The sequence below is a fragment of the Ostrea edulis genome, chromosome 8 (genome assembly GCF_947568905.1).
Source record: "Ostrea edulis chromosome 8, xbOstEdul1.1, whole genome shotgun sequence".
NCBI classification, from domain to species: Eukaryota; Metazoa; Mollusca; class Bivalvia; order Ostreida; family Ostreidae; genus Ostrea; species Ostrea edulis.
In genome coordinates, this window is record NC_079171.1 from 52,047,703 (window position 1) to 52,067,039 (window position 19,337).

A 19,337-nucleotide genomic window follows, 5' to 3' on the forward strand; every position below is an offset into this window, starting at 1 on the left:
TTACACTGAGACAATTTTTCACATCTAATCGCATGCCCAAATCACTAGTGGCAATAGCATTTTGATTTCACCAGAAAGATTAGTCAAATTTTCCAAGATTTTCTGTTTCCTACTGCTTGGTGTCTCAGAATGAAATTATATATAAATTAAATAATTATAAATTATAATTTCCTACAGTTTTGTCAATGTTGGTGAATTAAGGGAAATGAACCAGTTCCGTGTTGCCACCTGGAGGCATGATGCTGTCAAACCTGAGTCAACTGGGGGGAAAGATAACTCTGCCACTTCTCCCCACAACACTCTTCACACCTTCAGTTGACTCTAAAACCACTTCTCAAACAAACACAATATCCATGTGCTCAATATCATCTCAAAACATTCCAAATAATAAATGCTTACGTATGTCCAAGGAAAATCATTTTAACATTGATTTACAAGATGTGACTTCCTTCATAAGAGAACCAACTCAAACTTCAACGCGTACAGTTATTTACGAATGATAAGATTAAAGCTGACATAAATTACCAAGAGGTACTGTGAGCAATGCTCACTAAGAATACTCCCGCTAACCCCAATCTCCCAAAGGGTGTTGTTAATAGGTATAAAGTACTTCTGTCCTGAGTGTAAAAATGTGGTATGCCTTTGTAGAAGAAAATGGAAGATATAGTCCGAACACAAATCCATGGTATAAACCTATAATTTTTATAGGTTAATGTAATTTTTATAGGTTTAATGTAAGTACCATATATGTGCCTTTTTCACAGGCTACCATGCAATACAAAAGAAAACACCTTTCATCGGTAGTTCGGAGCTTTGAAACGTCAGTATTGATTTGAAAAAAGTCCTTCTCGAAGGTTCAGCAAACAAACAAATTATGACAATAACAACGTTAATTAACATAAAAAGAATTATCTTACATACATTTTGATGATTTGAATAATCAATAATTCATTAGTTTTGTAAGAAAAATATGCTGCATGCTGAAAGTGCCATGCCGTAGGCCCCGTGCACTAAAAGGATTTAAATTCGATCAAGTAAGTTAAGGAAAACATAAAATATGTACTTTTTGTTTTCAAAAAGTATTCACAGAATAAGTTGTAACCCCCCCCCCCCCCCCACCCTCACTAATAAAGATATATTAAATTATTTCTTTACTTGAATCCTTTATGATAAGGCATTCTTCAAGTCTTTGGGGACTTTCATCTGGATCCCTCGGCTATGATATAGGCATTGTATATGCCTCGTTCTCCTTGTATTAATATCAGCCGTGGAGAGCCATCCGTCTTATTCACTAATGACTACATTTCAGTAGGCTAAAAGAAGTGAATAGGAAATGCTCTGTGGCGTAAAGAAGTTTTATCAAGTGCAATACACAATATATGAATGTACAGTCAACATTCTAATACTCTCAACCGATACCTGTACAGTGACGGACACGAAGATCAGTAGTAAACCGATACCTGTACAGTGGCAATAGTAAACCGATACCTACCTGTACAGTGGCAATAGTAAACCGATACCTGTACAGTGGCAATAGTAAACCGATACCTGTACAGTGGCGGGCTTGGTGTTGACGGTGTACATCTTTGTGGAAGTTAGCTCGTAGCTTGCGTATGTCGGGGTAGATAGTGAGATTATCTAATAAAATCAAACAGCGATGTTCTCACATTGCATGTCTCCGTTTAGTCGTCTCTTGTGACAATCAAGGGGTACTGAGGATCTATTCTCACCCCAATCCCCATGGGCATTCTTGTCGAAAATAATTGAATTATTTTATATGCAACTTGGGCTTGTTCTAATGTTTGAACAAAATCAAGAAGTCAAGGTAGGAACACTTTGATGCAAGTAGGAAACATAGATCACGATAGCCTATGGATTTCAACAGTCATCTGATTCTCAATTGAAAGAAATTTCCATTACAAGTGTTGCATTTTGTTGTTGCAATGATCGAATTCTTCAAAGTTTTCACCAGGAGTCAATGCTACAACACATTGTAAGGACATTAGAATCAAAGTTGAGCTTTCTCCTTCTTTCCCGTACAAATCTATGACCTTGAACAAATTACGAGTAACCTTGACGTTATGAATTGACCATCATTCTATGTCAAATTGTGGTTATTATGAATATTCTTTTATTCCTAGTGACTTGATCAAGTTTGGCTAAATATAACATATTATCAAGCTGAACAAGTTTATTTACCTCTCTTTTCAACACTCTTCTACTATTCTTTTCACATCTGGTGCATCAAAATTGGTACCATATAAGTTTTACATCCTCCACTGAATATCCACTTCCCTCCACCAAAATTTGTTGAAGCTCTTCCATTGAATATTCAAAAGGCATGTCATTCACACTCAGGCGACCTTTGTCTCTCATCAGCAGAAGATGCTGAACAGCCCCAAATAGTTTTGTTCCCTTACTGTGTCTTTCAATGCCTATGGATAAAACAAATAAAAAAGAATGAAGTTACACATGTATGTGTCAAGGGTTAAATAATGTTGTATAACGAATTTTCCCGAGTTCAGGTAGACTCCAAACGCAGTAAACATGACAAAGCTGTTTATTTATCATGGAATCATGAATGTGATAAAAGTGGTAAAAGTAACGTGGTAATCTACAAATATAATGAATTAAACTCACATACGTCCAACCGCGCATAAAGTTTTAAGGTGGAAATAATTCTACTAAATAAAATTATTTTTGTTAAATGGATATATATAATATAGTTTTAAATTAAAGTCTTACCATACAAGACATCAGTAGTAAGGGTAGTAGTCTGGGGTCTCTTTGGGGTCAATGACGTCATGGCCCGTCTGGGGTCAGCCATCCCATAAAGCCGTCTGGGGTCAGCCATCCCATAAAGCCGTCTGGGGTCAGCCATCCCATAAAGCCGTCTGGGGTCACCCTATAGATGGACCCGTCTGAGGTCAATGACGTCATGGGTCCGTGGAGTCACTTTTTGTATAGATCCATCTGAGGTTAAATTTATACCAAAGACACACTTGCTCTGTATAAAAAGACCATTTCTGATATATAATTTTCAATCTCGTTTTGGGATTCCGTGAAGGTAAAATGTAAGTAAGATTTGGTAACGCCTGTTTTATTTCTTGTTACCTTCAACATTTTCATCACCATGAACATCAAGATTTAAGAAGGATAAAGACACCGTTTTTCATTTTTTTTTTTTTATTCTTGATAGAAAGTCATGTAAAAGAATTTTAATATATAAAGGTAAAATGAACACATTCCATGTAAATGGAAAATAACATATATTCTAAAATAGTTCATTACAATCATTGAAATTTAAGTTAACATTTAGGAATAAAAGTTAGTACATGCCTTAAACATCAATTCAAGAGAGTGAAAACTACTGACTAGTAGTTAAATATAAGGTCTGATTTTATAGACCTCATTGGATTTTTTTCATAAAGTCTGCAATGTAATTAATCAACATTGATGTTTGGAGTAAATCCACGCGAACACTGTCAACAATTTGAATCAGAGCTTTTAGCTCTTCTTTAAGTGGGTATTCGTTGGATTCCCTCCAAAAACCAGGTGTTATAACTGGTGCGAGTCCCGACGCTGATGTCTGGGTCTCACTAGCTCCTGGTGTCAATAGAGAGATGGGTTGGGTCAGTGATACATCACGGTACATCGTAGATCTGGCTACCGGTTGTAACGCTGTATATGTGCATTCCGATGACGAGGCGCAGTCCAACGACGCGAGACACACAGGGATATATTTGGGTGAATCGGGATCCGGTATAACGGGATCCGGTGAAATGGGGGTGTACTCCGGTATCACGGGATCCGGTGAAATGGGGGTGTACTCCGGTATCACGGGATCCGATGAAATGGGGGTGTACTCCGGTATCACGGGATCCAGTGAAATGAGGCTGTTTTTCGGTATCACGGAGGTACATGTAGGTAGGCGGAAAGTATCCCTGGTGCACATTCGCTTAGTAAGCTTCCTGTGCTTCTCGGGGTTTTCTTCTCTGTAACAAAAGAAACATTGCATATTTAGAATGAAACTTCGAAAAGTTATTAAAGAAAAAATAATAAAAATAAGGGTATATAGTTTATCTAATCAAGACACCGATTAATAGTCTATACGTGTACACTTGTACATAAATTCTATACCTGAACTTTTTCAGAGTTGCGTCTTCCTCCCCTTCTTCTTGCGTGAACATAGCCCTTTTCTTCTCAAATTTTCTACGAAAAAAAATATGAAAAAGAAATTAATTTTACAATTCAGATAATTTAATTCATCAAGATAGACAGTGTTTTATATTGGTAATTTTGGAATTAATTTTGGTAGATTATTTTCACTTGCGAAACTCTTATCACATTTTTTTTCTTTGTTTTTATTTTTTTTATTTTATTTAATTCTTTTTAATTGAAAAAGAAGTCTTTATTACACACTACATACCGGGTTAGAATAAGATGGAATTGTTTTTATACGCCCGTCTTAAGACGGGCCGTATTATGTTATGGCCTTCATGTCCGTCCGTCTGTCCGTCCGTCTGTTAGCTTTTTCGTGTCCGGCTCATAACTTAAATACTATAAGGCCTAGAATAATCAAACTTTGTCAGTTGATACATCTTGGGTAGAAGGTGTGTCGCACATTAAAACCAGGTCGCTGTGACTTTTAATTAAGAAGATATGGCCAAATATGGTAAAACCCTGTCCGGCTCATAACTTGAAAACTATTTGATCTAGAATCATGAAACTTGGTCATCTTATGCATCTTAGGCAGAAGGTGTGTCGCACTGTACTTTAAGGTCACTGTGACATTTAGTTGAAGTGATTTTTTGAAAAAAGTATGTTATAATTGGTACAATCCCTACTCATATAAGAGTTTTGTAGAAAACCTCATTCAAAAATGTTACATCAAGAAAACACATATTTTTTGTTATGATATACTGTACAGCTTTTTTTTAGCCTATGTAATGTTTCCTTTGTTTCTAACAATAACATGAGAAATTCCACTTGTCCCATGGGAGTAGCATGCAAAGGGCATTTTGACAAGACTAATTAATGAGTGTTTTGTGTAGAGCATCTCTGATCAACATGATCAAGCAGGTGTTATCTTTATCTCTAGGGAATTGGGCAGAGAGATCTTAGCCTCTTAATTGCAGATATACCAGAAATTATTTGTGAAAGTGAATTTGTTTGTTGTGGTTAGTCTTTATTTTCAAAATTAATTTGACATTGTACTATATAATTTTAAATTTTTTTTCTCAGCAACCTATATGCAGAGTATCATTTCTCACTAAGACAACAAATGGTTGCAATATGTATAAAGGCCTATTTCAATCATTAGTATTTTGATGTTTTGTTATGGCTGTGGCATTGTTCAGAAAAAAGATATACAATGAACAAAGCTGCAGATTATTTATTAATGTTCAAGATACCCATAGGATCAATTAATAATGATTAAATGTTGGAGAGGAGACATCATGATTCCCTACAGATTTGATGATGGCTCTTTGATGAAGAAAGTTGGACAAAGGTTTTTCTCCATTTATTTACACATACTTGTATTGTATTATACATGTCAAATGAATTCAATGAAGTAAAGCAAATAAATGTGTAGAAGAGGAAAAAGAAAACAAGAAAAGAAGAAGAGGATTAAACATTACTATGATATGGTGAGTAGAAAAATATTATTTAATCTAACTGTTATATTTTAAGTATATAGGATAAAGAAGTGATGTAAAAATTTTGTGATGTAGCTTTTGTGAGAGGCAGTTTACCCTACACAGGTCTGACCAAAGTATTTACGCATATTACCTAAGGTCACGGGATACTCAAAACTTGGAGAATCTTCTTGTTTTTAATTGCTTATAACTTCTTTTTTTTTTAGTAAAATTTAATTTAATTCTTTGGGGGGGGGGGGGGGTAGAAAATTGTGTGGATTTCTTATATTGCCACTATATATTGCCTTTCATTTTCTTTAAGTATACTGGGACAAATTATTTTTTCTTTAATGAAGAATATTTAAAAACAATGATAAAAATGTCCCTACATTTTTCTAAAATCTAATGAAGTTAGTGATGATAAAGTTAAGATGTATTGTCATTGGTTTTCATTGAAGCAAGTTGCTACTTTTCTAAAATAATGATAAATTATTATCACACAAGACATACAGCTACTTCCAACCCAGTTCTCCATCTGAGGCATGTCAATTAAGATGTTATCAAGTATTTATGTTTCAAACTTGAAAGAGTGCTTGGATATCAGTATGGTCATTTGGAGTCAAGTTATATGATATATATATGCTTTGGGAACCATATGATTTGACAAAGAAACTATTATAAACTCTAACAATTTGTGGTGTCTTCCTACTCTTTGACTGCACATAAAGAAGAAGTTCGTTTGCAATAAACCTCTAGGATTTACAAAGTGTTAACAATTCATCGTGTTTTCTATGACTGCATTATAAAGAAGAAGCCCATTTGCTATAGACCTCTAGGATTTACAAAGTACAAGAAAGTGCAGGCAACATTCATTATTTTTTTTTAAAATCATTTCACATTGCTTTAAACAAATCGATACCTTCTTAATCCTTTTAAAAATCATTACCTGAACAAAGAACTCTTTTGCCGTTGGACATCAGTCTTATTTCCTTGATCTGTCGGCGACACAAATTAAGGTACTGTGTCAAATTGGTACACACACCGTGGATCATCACTTGGTCAAGTTCAAACCCAGGTTTTAATAATATATCGTCGATCTCACACTCTACTATGGCCACTTTTACATATTCAGGACAGGCCAGTACATGACGACATGTCGCGATTCCTAGAGAATTTTCACAGTTACACACCGGAGTATCCTCACACAGACTCATCCCAAGAACAAGAATCATCATGGAAAACATTTTTTTCTCTCTCGGTTGATACTTAGAGAAAATGCGTCCAACTTGTAATCTTTTTTAAAAATAAGAGAGTGATGGACTCCAGTTTTTGATCCAATTTATATCTATTGCATTGTACTTTGGGTATTTGTCTTTTCACTTTGTACATAATAAACTGATTAGTTTGGTCGACATATTTATCGTGATTACAAATTTCTATAACAAAACACACCTTTGTTTCTGGACTTGTACTGGGGTTTTGTCCCCCATTCCCATTTATTATAAAATTGGAATAATAGGTCGCGTTGACATCTTCTACAAATGATACTCTGACTCATATATGTGAAAATCAGAGACCATCGCATAACTATAATTAAGAGATGATGACAGAATTTTATTCTGTGACAATATTTCCTAAGATTTGTATTATAGTATTGACTGAAATTTATATGTATCATCGGAACTCAAAAAAAAGAGGGGGGGGGATGTTCACAAATGTTTTAGTAGTAGGCGAATTTATTTCAGTAGTCGCCATAATTGGATTTCGAAATCTTGATGACAATGAAAAGAGGGTGTATACTCTCCCCAAAAATGTTGTCAGTCACCCTCTCTCCTAATGGACAATTTTGACAATGAAAAGGGGTTGTATACTCTCCCCCCTCTAAAATTTTGACAGTCACTCACTCTCCTAATGGACAATTTCTTGCACTGTACTTTCTATCCAATCATAATTATTAGTCTGGGTATAAAACACTTTGTTCAGTCGTAGATCTTTCTCCAGTTCTCTGGTTCTACAGTCAAAGGATTATTTTCCTACATTTTTTGCTCCGGAATTTTACCCGTTCAGTTCACCCAGACAAAAATGGCAAGGTCGGTAAATCAGACTTAGAATTCTTATTACTAACAAGGTATGTATCTTTGATCAGTGAAATCTTTCATTAACATTTCGTTTAATTTCATTGTTCCAGTCCTATTAATTGCACCAAGAAAAGACGAATTTTGGACTTTCTGGAGGAGGTGAAAAATTACATTGAAAAGAGTCCGTGTCTGTAAGTTTATTTCTTTTTTTCCCCAGTCATAGAATTCCTACGAAAAATAGTTGATTTAAAAAAAAACAAAAAACAAAAAACAAAAATAATCAATGTTTATAAATATTTGTTATTACTCTATTCCATTTTTTTTAAAACTTAAAAATGATGACTGATTTTATTTTAAAGACACACCAGGCGTAGCTCAACGCCGATCTCGTAAGTTACATTACTCACTTTTCATTGAATTTCACTTTCAATTTTTACATAAAGAGAATGCAGGATTTAGATTCATTGGATTAATAGCATTCGGGTGGGTTTTTTTTTTTTTCAAATTTAGAATATCTTCTACAGAAGAAAGTATATTACCCCCAACACAGGGGACACCCCTACGACCATGGTTCGTATTTACACTTTTTTTTCTTTTTGCGGAAAAAAGGGATATGTGTTTCATTTGTCACTACATTTAGAAGATTAATTTTCAACATTACATTTTTTCACCTTTCAGGCGACCAATAAGACTGGTCACAGTTGTCAAAAGAATTGACTCCCTGGATTGGGAGATATCCTCAATAAGGTTTTTTTCTTTTAAAATTCTTAAATTAATGTCTCCTTTTAAATCTTTTTGAAAACAAATATCACCGAAAGCATATCCGATCGTCAAAAATGATTACAATAATAGATTTATTTTCTTTTCTCTGAACAACAGAAACAGTACATCGGATGACAAGGATCTGGCAATTCCTCTGTAAGATTTTTTTTGTGTGTGATCCAAACAATACTTTCTTCTTAAAATTAAAAAAAAAAAATTCACCTCTTCATATTTTAAGTATGATTTTCATTTTTGTAGTGAATTCTCCGAGTCGGACTCGGACATTATCATTCCCCCGTAAGTTACATCTAACATTCAGAGTTTCACTCTTTGCATCACTTTAATAATCATTCCAAATCATTCATTGTAATTTTAATTTCAAATCTATTTCAGCTCCCAGTTCCATATGGACCAGGAGAAAAAGAGGAATTGGAAAAACTTCATATTAATAAATTTTGTAATAGACTCTTTTTAATTGTTTGTTTTGTTGTTTTAAAAATTCTTGACAGGAAACTTATGAGTAACATTTAAAACTGAAAACAAAGTAAATAACATCTGTTTAGATTAGGCTCCGCCTACATTTTCACCAACCGTACGGTCATGAGATGGGTCTTTAAATACTTTTTGTTAAATTGTCAATCCCTATTGTTAGTTAAACTACTTTTTCCTTTACAAATCTATGACGCTTTGTACAGACGGACAATCTATAGATTACAGATAGAGCTCCAGTTAGCTGCAGAACTGTAGCTCTCCGAAAAAAATTATGTTGACAGACCGGAGAGCTACAGTGCCACTCATAGTAAAAACTGTATATTTATTGCGCACGAAAAGCTGCGCTCGGTTCTAGGTTTATTTCTCCAACTTCTTACACAATCTATCCAAAAGCACGAAATGAAAAAAATCCTCAGACATTTATCAACTACTCTCGTCCCTTTACTAACCTTACAAATGTTTACGAGATCTCGCTTACAAGTAAACATGGCTGTCGATAGGCGAAAAGTTCGAACGTATGACTTTCCGAGACTGATCAGAGCTATTTAAAACATTTGTAAGGTTTGTAAAGGGACGAGAGTAGTTGATAAATGTCTGAGGAATTTTTCATTTCGTGCTTTTGGGTAGATTGTGTAAGAAGTTGGAGAAATAAACCTAGAACCGAGCGCAGCTTTTCGTGCGCAATAAATATACAGTTTTTACTATGAGTTTTACTATGAGTGGCACTGTAGCTCTCCGGTCTGTCAACATAATTTTTTTCGGAGAGCTACAGTTCTGCAGCTAAGCTCCAGTAAGCTAATTAATGATTATATATTCCATAAAACATGTGTCTTGAGACTGATTGAGTACACATACCGTGCCTGAATCTTGTCCTTAACAGTGTGAATGGAACATCTGGTGATTCATGCAGTTTCATGACTTGAAACCCATAACATACTCCTAGCAACAAAACCAATTATAATCAGATCCTTTATCTTGAAACCCATAAAAAACTAGACATTTCATGATTGATAATAAACAGATTATTTCAAATTAATACTCTTCAAAACTATTAGTTAAACATGTGACATTAAAATCACTAAATACAGTAAATATCGATACATTTCATATATATAGCAGGGTAATCATGTAATACATCATACAAGTGAAAACCTCGAAATAAATTCTACCCATATAATAATGATCTACGTGTATAATAATTATTTTCCTACCATGAGGACAAAACATTGTGAACACTCCTGGTAGAAGGAAGGGGTTGCCCTTGGAAAATTTGGAGCATAAGTCCTCTTTCTACTTTGATCCCTGTTTGTCAGCTACAAATAAACCCCTTCTCCTAATTTTTGGCAGAGAAGGGAAAAAACTTAAATCCTCCTCCTCGTCTGCTTCTTCTGATGGGCACATATTGTTTTAAAAAGGATCAAATACTTTTTGGTGTAGATGAGGAAGACAATTTTTAAGTTCCTTAAATGGAAATCCATCTCTCAGACTTGTTAAGGGCTTAAAGATGACTGGAACTGAGGTTTGTAAGTTGTGCAGATGTGCATCATTCTGGAAGACACATTGTTCCATTGACAAGATATTATTGAAAAAGTCAAACAAATCGTCATTTGGCGGAAGAAAACTGCACAATGGGTAAGGGGGGGGGGGGCTAAAACCTTGATAAAATCCCTCCAAATATCACTTGCAAAATATCTTCCTCCTCTTTCCACACTGTCCTTTAAAATCACCTCCAAGAAAAAACCCAATGCTGCATCATTTTCAATATTTACAAGATGGAGCAGCTTTTGCCTTTGATCATCTAGAAGTCCTTTAACAGGTTTAAGATAATCCGTTAAAAGTAATCGAACTGGTCTGGAAAAGAGAGTACACTCTTTTACCCTGGAATGATAAAAATAAAATTCATGTATGTTAAAAGAGTAGGTAAAATTATAGTGAAAGACAAAGGTAATACTACACAGTATATTGTTAGGAATGGCTGCTCAGGTGAGTGAGGTGACTTATGGGCCTCTTGATGATGTTAGAATTGTTACTGATTGTGGTATCTTTAAAAACAATGTACATGAAAAACACCCTAATAAAGAAAATATTTACATACATCTATTCAAACATTGTAGTAGAAAACTTATTTCAAGAGAATAAATAGTTTTTTATTATTCAATTATTTTATTATCCTTGTATAATTTGTAGCTAGGTATCATTTTCAATTTTCAGAGGCAATGGTTCCGGAAATTCTAGAACATCCTCAGAGTCTCAAAAGCAGTACAGCAATTTGAAGCAGAGAGGTAATTATATATACATATGAATGTACTTCTCCTGTTTCTCTCCTTTTGAAAAGTTTGCACCTATCAGTCCATTGATCTGTAGACCAAATGTTGTATGCTCAGTATCTTGACAACCCGTTTGCTTAAGAAACTTAAAACTTGGTGGATTGGTGTCAATTGAGAAGATGATAATTGATTATGAGGTTTCACAGTTAATGATCAAGTACTCAAAACTTGTAATTTAAGGACCTGTAAATTATAAACATCCAGTGTGAGTAAAATGTTAAGAATTAGCACTCTTTTATACTTCATTTAATTTTTTAAACAAAAAAAAAAATCCTGTTATGAATATCTAAGCTAAATTCTAATACTCAGCAACAGTATCAATGCCCTAAACAGTGCATATACTGTTGAAAGGCTAAATTACACAATATCATTTTTGTATCAACATTAAATGATACGACTAATTTAGACCTATCCTAAAGTCATAACCTTGGGGTTGCAAAATTCACCATTTTAGCTCATCAGAGTTTTATATGCTAATATATAAGGAAAATATTTAAATATGGGCCAAAGTGAATCGGGTGAGCAATGTGGCCCTTGAGCCTCTTGTTTTCATGCATCCTTTTCTGCTATTCCTAAACATGCATTTAGATTTTATAAAGCATCAGGAAATTAAAGAAGTCATTCAAATAATTTTGATACCAGCTTACCTTAAAACCATGTCCTTAACACCCCCCCCCCCCCCCCCCCCCCCCCCTTGAGGATCATGAATTATACAATTTTGTTTTTGTGATATGTTTTGGAAATGTGTATTCTGTCAATGTTTATGTAGATTCATTTATAAAAGGATCAACATAATTTATTTTATTTGATTTCTAGCAAAAGGAAAGTTGTCAGAGATGAAAAGACCAAAAACAGGTGGTGGTCCCAAGCCTTCGAGTCCATCTCCTGCTGAAAAGGCTATTTTGGACAACTTGGGGGGCGACCTTCACTGGAGGGAATATGTGGAGGAATTGATACCGCTAGTAATTATTCACACAATACTTAATAGTGTTTCAAATGAAACATACATTTCCATGTATCTGTCAGTTGAAAACAAATTGAGTGTGTCTGTCCATCCATTCGTCTATGCAAGCTCTTATCTCTTATACCTTTCATCAGAAATTGATATATTTGATAATATGGGAGCATCCTGCATCCATCAGTTTTACTAATGTAAGGTGAAGATAACGAACAATGATCAATCTCATAACTCCTACAAGCAATAAAAAATAGATAGTTGGGCAAACACGGACCCCTGGACACACCAGAGGTGGGATCAGGTGTCTAGGAGGAGTAAGTATCCCCTGTTGACCGGTCACACCCGCCGTGAGCCCCATATCCTGATCAGGTAAACGGAGTTATCCGCAGTCAAAATCAGTGTGCCAAGAACGGCTTAACAATCGGTATGAAACACATCAGACAGCATTTGACTCATTGCGAGGTTGTATTGACGAACTAGATCGTTATAACGACCATAGAATTTGCGAAATGCTGACTTCAATCGAGACTGTTGAAATCCCTGTACCATCAACTTGTTTGTCAGTAGCTTACCTCGATTTAAAAACTGACTATACCCAGAATATTATTAGCAATAATATAGTAATTTTAATTCATTTGGCAACTAGACAGCTGAAAATACATAAACCCAATTCACATCTATAATTTCATAGATCAATTATTCACAAAAAAATTAACAAATTACAAAAGACAAGCATACGAGCACTTTTATTCTAATATTATTGAAGTCTGTGTATTGGCACCAAGAAAATGAATATGACTTTTTAATTACTAAAATTTATTGTCTGACAATTTTCACAGATCTGTCTGAGAGCCAGCCTTCCATCTCCTCAGACCTGCCTTCCATCTCCTCAGACCTGCCTTCCACCTCCCCAGACCTGCCTTCCACCTCCTCAAACCTGCCTTCCACCTCCCCAGACCTGCCTTCTACCTCAGACCTGCCTTCCACCTCCTCAAACCTGCCTTCTACCTCCCCAGACCTGCCTTCCACCACCTCAGACCTGCCTTCCACCACCTCAGACCTGCCTTCCACCTCCCCAGACCTGCCTTCCACCTCCCCAGACCTGCCTTCCGCCTCAGACCTGCCTTCCACCTCCTCCAACCTGTCAGAAAAGAGGAAGGCAAACGGTAATATAAGTGAGAACTGGAAAACTGACAGTCAGAGAGGGCACTACTGAGGACTTTTTATAATTAATGTAATCCAGATTAAAATGCAGAAATTATTATCTAGATTTGTCTGAATTGTTTGTATCCTATCTTCTTATGTGTACAGACAAAAAAGGGAAATACTTACAATTTACGTTATTGTACTTCCATTACCGGTAATCGAGATAGTATTGCATATTTACAAGCAAATAGCAAATTGTGTGTATGTGTGTGTGACAAAGAGAAACCCATCACTTTCAATTCTTTACTTGTTTTAATAGATTCTGGTAAGTTGAAGAGGAAAATGAACATCCAGGAGTTAGAAGAAAGGAACCTCTCCATTGAAAATGAAACATTTCAGGAAGAGATCAAGAAGATAAAAGATGAGAGAGACATTATTAGAATACAGAAGTCTTTCTATGAATTTAAAATTCAAATTATGATTAATTCGCACCCAGAGATTACATTGCAGATCCTCCTAGGCACCTGATCCCACCTCTGGTGTGTCCAGGGGTCCGTGTTTGCCCAACTATCTATTTTGTATTGCTTGTAGGAGTTATGAGATTGATCACTGTTCGTTATCTTCACCTTGCATAGCAATGAAATGTAAGACTTTGTCCACTTAAAATTAGGTAGAAGATGGTAACGTTCATTTCTGGTGCTGTACGATGTAATTACAATCAACTAGGTTTTTAATCACTTAAGGTATTTCCACCCTCCTGTGATATCATAAGATTTTGATTTGATAAGATTTATGCATGGCAGGAACTTAAATTTTGTTGGAGTCTTTTTCAATAGTTATAGTAAGAAATCTTGTTAACCTTAAACTATTTCAAACGTCTAAGTTGTATTTGAATAATCAATTATATGTTTCAAAATATTAAATCCAAGGGCAATAACTCTGTTCCCATTAAATTATTTGTCAAGTCCATTTTGCAATAGATTTCCTTTATTTTTCACCAACATTTTGTACATTTTTTTTTACACTTGAAACTTTGTACAATACTTCATTACCATATGTAGATGTGCATATTGCCATAACGGGGACCTAATTGTTATCCTTAAAATTATGGTTGATCGAAAAGGGATGGAGGGTGTAAAATACAGTGTGAACACTTCTCCGATATGGCTTAATTTGAAATAGGTTTATGTAGGTTAATATCTAAGAATCTTTTCCTTAAGTGATCAATATTTTAGCTGCAGTGGTAACTATAATGGTCCAGAGTTCAACTGATGCGGGATGTGGCCCATGGGCCTCTTGTCATATTCTTCTTATGTACAACTTTGTAATTTATTTTCCTAGCCTGTATAGAGCAAAGAATGTTATAACTTTTTTCCTAGCCATAGAATTTAGGTCTTAAAATTTATGGTCCTCATGACATGTAGGTGAGTTTGGGCATCGATATTTTTGACAATCATTTCCTTTTTAAAATTCATAACCAAAATTTTGGATGGTCATTTTTTCTGAAGTGTACACACTGTTCATGTTTACTGTTTGTTTGTATTACATTAGCATTTGTGATGGATGGATGAAGGATATACATGCATTATGTTGAATCTGATAAATATTGTTAGTTTGTAAACCATAAACTCAATTAAATATCATCAAAGTTAAAGCTTGGTTGCTGTTGTTTATTTTTAAACTGTAATAGACAAAACTCATAAATATCATAATGTAAAACTTGTACGGTACCAATTTTGATGCACCAGATGCGCATTTCGACAAATAATGTCTCTTCAGTGATGCTCAACCGAAATGTTTGAAATTCGAAATAACTATGAAGTTTTAGAGCTAAATATAGCCAAACAAACAGCGTGCCAAAAGAGTGGAGCCAAATTCGTCCAAGGATAAGAGCTATGCATGAGGGAGATAATCCTTAATTTTGAAATGAATTTCTAAATTTTATAACAGCAATTAAATATACATCCGTATTTTCAAGTTAGTAACGAAGTACTTAGCTACTGGGCTGTAGAGACCCTCGGGGACTAACAGTCCACCAGCAGAGGCCTCGATCCAGGGGTCATAATGTAAAAATTATACGGTACCAATTTTGATGCACCAGATACGGATTTTGACAAATAATGTCTCTTCAGTGATGCTCAACCGAAATGTTTGAAATCCGAAATAACTTTGAAGTTTTAGAGCATTTAGCCAAAAAACAGCGTCCAAAAAGAGTGGAGCCAAATTCGTCCCAGGATGCATGAAAGTAATAAAATGTGTAAGCACATAAAGCCTTATATTTAAAAAAAAAAAAGAGTTTGTATGGTCATCTTGTCCTTAATTCTTGTATTTCATGTCAAGGTGTGTTATATATAATTGTTTTGAACATAATTAATGGATTTTACTTTACAACAATCGTAATGCATTTAATTTTTTCGCTTGTGTTTGTATTAAGTGAAGTTCATAATCATATGGTTTGTTATTTGTGTTGTACAGAATTTAAGTACCATAAGATTTAAACATGAAAGTAGGTGTCTCTTATGTGATCCCGCACAGTTCTACCAATTGCATCATCAGGGATAACAACATCATATGTTCTGCTGGAGTCAGTAGTAATCGGAGGCACCTCTGTCAAAATGTCCCCCTTCATTAGACCAATGTTATGCAGGATGACACATGCTGTGACCACCCTGCATGCTCGCTCAGGATTTGTTCTTAATCCGCAGTGAAGAGCATTGAATCTTTTTTTCAAAATATCATACGTTTGCTCTATGGTTACTCTGAGATAAAAAAAAAAATATGTATTACGATAGGCAAACCATATTCTTTTAAAGAATTTTGACTTTCATAAAATGATTATAGAACAGATAATTACCTAGTTCTGCAATGAGCTGCATTGAACTTCTGTGTGGCCCCTGTCTCTGCTGATAAGTATGGGGGTCATCAAATAAGGTTTTAGGCCATATCCTGAATCGCCAAGTAATATCCCCTGAATCTGATCTGTAGGTGATAATTCACCTCATCACAGTTGTTATAAATTTGCTCAAGTGAGCTTTTTCTTTATCACCATTTGTTAAACTGGAAAGACAACTATATTCTTAATTTCTATTTTACAATATATTTATGATTATTTATCCCCCCCCCCCAATCATTCTCCATGTTAGTCATATTGATGTTGATTCGGCGTCATCTCTGTTATGCAAATTCATTTTCAGTTATGTTGATATCATTTGGGACTAGGTTTGGGTAAAAAATATTCATGAGAACAAAGTTTGATAAAATCTTTTTAAAACAATTTTACATTTGAGCAGGGACAGGCCAAGGTGACCGAAGTGGCCCCTGGACCTCGTTATCATTATATTTACATTAAAATAAAAACTTGTTATTCTGTGTGCATATGAGTTTATCACGTACCTTCCTCCAAATATGTGCATAAGGCTGATTCATGGAATAGTCTTGAATCATGCCAACTGCCTGGCCACTTTGCCACCAAGTTAATTATTTGATACCGTGGGTCGCATGCCATCTGTAATTTTATTATAAGAAGTATGTGATACTTGTAACTTCATACTATAATGGTTGCATTGCCTCCATAAGCGCAAGTAAATTTTCTTAAGTCATATATGTATATCAAAATAATTATATGATTCAACATTACTTGTATGTTGAGGGCATAATATCCTTTCCGACATATATAATCAGCTTCATTTTCTTTGGGAGCCTGAATCTTAATAGTCCCATCAGTACAACCCACAACCCCTGGAAATCCTAAGACGAAAAAAAAAATGAATGAAGAAAATGTGAACTCGCTGTGATTAATATGCGATTTTTTCCCCAACATTTAAAAACAATATTGTCTTTTGTTGATATGCCTATAATAGGCCACATGTACGGTGACAAATTGAGGTTCAATTTTTGGAGATTTGTGTTTCACAATTAATTAAATGGTATTTAGGCTCAACCCCAGAATTTCCCCCTTAATCATGACAACACAACTATCATTTATCGGGTGCAGTTGTTTTTGACATATAATGTATTTGGGTAATCTTTTTTAAAAATATTTTTATAATATATAATTTTATAGAGAAGTTAAATGTAATGTGACTGTCATTGACACAATATTTGAATACACACATGTATACATGCTACTGAACTCGGGCTCGAAGATACGCTTTAATGTAAGGGTCACGGTCACTAGGTACAAGTAGCCTGTAGCAGACAACATGGAATTCCCTTACTGGCTATCTTGTGAAATGCTGTCTTGATGTGTATAAGTTCCTCACGGCTTGGAAATTCAATAAAAGTTTTCGCCAACTGGCACAGCAAGTCCGTGACCACTCTTATAGCTCTGCCTGCTGCGCTTTTAGAAACATGTAATATAAAATGAACCCGTGGCAAAAAATCGCAGTGCAACCAAGACTTGATGGAGGGGGTTTAAAGGATTATTCTTAATCCGATTGTTGTGCAACAGATTTTTATACCCCCCGCAACAAGTTGTGGGCGGGGGGGGGGGGGGGGGGGTGTACTGGAATCGGGTTGTCCGTCTGTCTGTCCGTCTGTAGACGCAATGGTTTCCGGGCTCTAAAGCATTATCCTTTCCACCTACAGTCACCATATCATACATATGGACTACCCATAGGATGAATATGTTCCCTATCGATTTTGGGGTCAAAAGGTCAAACGCACTGGACATCGAAGTAGCAATATGGTTCGGTTTGTCATGCCATTTGTTTTTTACACTCAGAAAAGAGGCAGTTTATACCTATTACCAACACCCTTTGGGAGATTGGGGTAAGCGGGGGGTATTCTTAGTGAGCATTGCTCACAGTACCTCTTGTTTTTAACTAAATCTACGATGAAGAAAATGGTGACGGAAAAAACCCCGATATATGTCAAAAATATCACCATCGCTCAACCCCTCTAACGGATTGGACCTGTCAAGGATTTTCCTTGTCCTCACAATCATTGCATTTCTACGACGTCTGCGTTGACTAAGTCGTCTGGCAGCCATTTTATTGTGAGTAAATACACTTGAGATTTTATTTGAGGTTGCTATTTACCAATCTCGGAATTTTCTGAGAAATCTCAAATATTTTTCTCAGCTGAGTTGAAAATTAGTTTGGTGGCACGCGCATTTAAGAAAATTCTCAAATGTGAGAAAAAACTCCAGAACATATCTGAGTTTGAGAAAATATTTATTTGGTGGCACAGTTGGGCGAGAAAAACTCAAATTTTCTGAGAAATCTCAGATTTGAGAAAATCTCAGCGTTGGTGGCCCCGAAGCCTGTTATTCTCACTTTTGAATGCCTTGCGTTTGACAAAGGAGCAATCATTGTTAATTGGAGAAAAATCTTGCATTCAAGCATTTTCTCAGTAGTGCTTAATGTATATACATGTAACTTTTATTTGGTTTACAACAGTTTTCAAATGCTCTGGACTATACCCCCCCCCCCCCCAAACTTCACTGTATAAATCTTAATTTTAGCCCGAGATTACACAACATATCTTTGAAAATTAAAGAAACGAAGGGATTAGTAGAAATTGAGATGATTTTTGTTGTTGGTTGATGTTGTCCAATGTTTTCCACTTACATGAAGACGTCATTATTGGCGGTGAAAAGGTTGCAAAATTTAGGTCAATGCTCGGCGGTTGGGGCCTTTGAGTACACGTAGGAAGGGATCTTTATCGTGCCACACTTCCTGCGACAAGGGGATTGGGTTTTGTGGTCTCATCCGAAGGAACACCCCCATTTAATCGCCTTTTACGACAAGCAGGGAGTATTGGGGTCTCAGGGTTTATTCTAACACTGTTCTGCACCATGTTACGTGGTAGTTTTTATCACAAAATGTATTCCAGGTAATTTTGTTTAAATCATGAGTTTGGACCACAGTATGTATTATACATACTGTACCAGAGGCGGATACAGGAATCACGGATAGGGGGCGCAACATTACGA

At 35.5% G+C, this 19,337-nt stretch overlaps 1 long non-coding RNA gene and 1 pseudogene across 1 annotated transcript; both read left to right on the plus strand.

Moving 5' to 3' along the window:
• Nucleotides 1-8,096: 8,096 nt before the first annotated feature.
• On the plus strand, nt 8,097-8,909 carry LOC130049182 (uncharacterized). Its single transcript, XR_008797683.1, has 3 exons — nt 8,097-8,106; nt 8,228-8,287; nt 8,738-8,909. It is a non-coding gene; the product is annotated as an uncharacterized LOC130049182 (long non-coding RNA).
• A 1,566-nt stretch (nt 8,910-10,475) lies between these two features.
• LOC130049743 (uncharacterized) lies at nt 10,476-13,930 on the plus strand (annotated as a pseudogene).
• Nucleotides 13,931-19,337: the final 5,407 nt, after the last annotated feature.